We start from the raw sequence: 1,825 nt of genomic DNA, 5'->3' as shown, positions 1-1,825 counted from the left end.
GTGTATGTGTGTTTGTGTGTTTGTTTCTGTGAGTATGTTCGTATTTGTGAGGTTGTGTATGTGTGTGTGCTTGTGTGTGTGTATGTGTGTGTATGTGTGTGTGTGTGTGTGTGTATGTGTGTGTGTGTGTGTGTGTAATTTGAGCAAGAATGAGTCATTGTGTACATGCATAAATGTACCTAATTTGTGGCACGCAATAACAGCAAATGAGAACAGCCAAAGCACAGTTGGAATTAAAACATTATAAGGCTACTCAGCACTGACTACGTTTGTTACTTCATACCCCAAAAACCAAATAGTAACTGACATAGCCTGAAACCAACCCCATGTGCAACAAACCATAACGTATTTTATTTCCAAAAGGCAGAACTATGAGTCTTACTGAATGTAACTGACAGCAAGACCACCTTAAACAGTACAGTACGACGCTGTAAGGCCCCACAGGACAGAGGGTTGCTTGAAATGAAGAGACGCGATGGGATTGCAAATGAATGCATGCGTTTTACACTTTTGTCAAAACAATATAGTCCATTTAGGAAGGAGTGTGTACTGACGCTGCCTCTCTAGTTACTGGATGAACACAAGCTGCAGGGACAAACTCCCAAAAAATGATCAAACGAAAGCAGTCGACAAAACCTCTTTTCGCACATTGAAATCTCGTCTCTGTGCAAGGATAAGAGGTTTCACGCTGTTGACTATTTAGAAAACGCTGGCAGTCCATAAGAATTATTGGGATAGAATTTTGTTTTGTTAAGACAGGGTTTTACATTTCTTTCAATACAGGGTGATATAAAGTGGAGGGATGCACCTCTTAACATTCATCTCTGACAGTACCGATTAAGTTATTTGAGATCCATGCATACATCTCACACAACTTGAGCCTGAGAATGAACCGTAAAAGATAACAATCTGGGTTGACAGGTTTTTGGTCCACGATAATACGAACTGAAAAGCGAGGACTACGTAGAAATATAAGCCCTTTTGTCTGTGAATATGTCAACGACCTACTGTGCACACATAGGACTTTTTAAAGCCAGTTAACGTATCCCAGCGGTAAGAAAGGGACTAAGGAAGACAAGTGAGCATAGAAGATTACCGAAGGAAAATATTACACAAGTATATCAGTGTACTGAGGTGCTTGGGCCTCAAAACACCCCTAGAAGTATTACATATTATACTTGTTTTATGATTATCAACAAGTTGAGTGTGTATTAGATCAAAACGAGACAGGTACTTCATTCTTTTTGTTTGATAAGTGTTTTAAGGTGTTCGCAACTGCATATAAGGTCACATGAGCACTCGCGACACATGAAACATTTTTTAGCATGGAATTAATTTTGAACTTTGGGTTGAAGCGGAAGCTAATTCTTATTGATTTTGGATCACCAAGGGATCTTAAACGCGACAACTTGCACTCGGAACCTCAGAGATTTTCCAACCTTATCCGAGAAGGCTAGGTGTTAGATCTTACCTACCTTAACATCAGGGGTGTAGCTGAAAGACAGCAATGAGTAAGATCCAAAAAGAGCGGTAGAAAGGCTGCAGAAAGAGTAAGGAGTCGAGAGGAAGGGGCAAAAGGGGTGGGAGTCATGGATGGGGGGTGGGGGAAGTGGAGTGGAGGGCCAGGGAGGTGTGGTTCAAGACAGGTTAGGAGGAGAGGTGGAAGTTGAGAAACCGATCAGGGAAAGGAGAATGTTTACCTGGCTGATAGTGCGGGGAGCGGAGGTGGGGGATAAAAAAAATTATGTATCTATACATTATATTAAACTTTCTCATACTATAACACTTTCTCTCTCTCTCTCTCTCTCTTCTACTCGGTACGTCT

The 1,825-nt window shown here is 41.3% G+C and overlaps 1 protein-coding gene across 1 annotated transcript in view; it reads right to left on the bottom strand.

Moving 5' to 3' along the window:
* LOC100861463 (E75 nuclear receptor) overlaps positions 1 to 1,825 on the bottom strand; it is a gene marked incomplete at both ends in the record, with an annotated part of 14,236 nt that overhangs the window by 2,648 nt on the left and 9,763 nt on the right.

The sequence above is a fragment of the Aplysia californica genome, unplaced genomic scaffold, assembly GCF_000002075.1.
Source record: "Aplysia californica isolate F4 #8 unplaced genomic scaffold, AplCal3.0 scaffold00288, whole genome shotgun sequence".
Taxonomy (NCBI): Eukaryota; Metazoa; Mollusca; class Gastropoda; order Aplysiida; family Aplysiidae; genus Aplysia; species Aplysia californica.
This window is presented reverse-complemented; position numbering and strand designations above follow the sequence as displayed.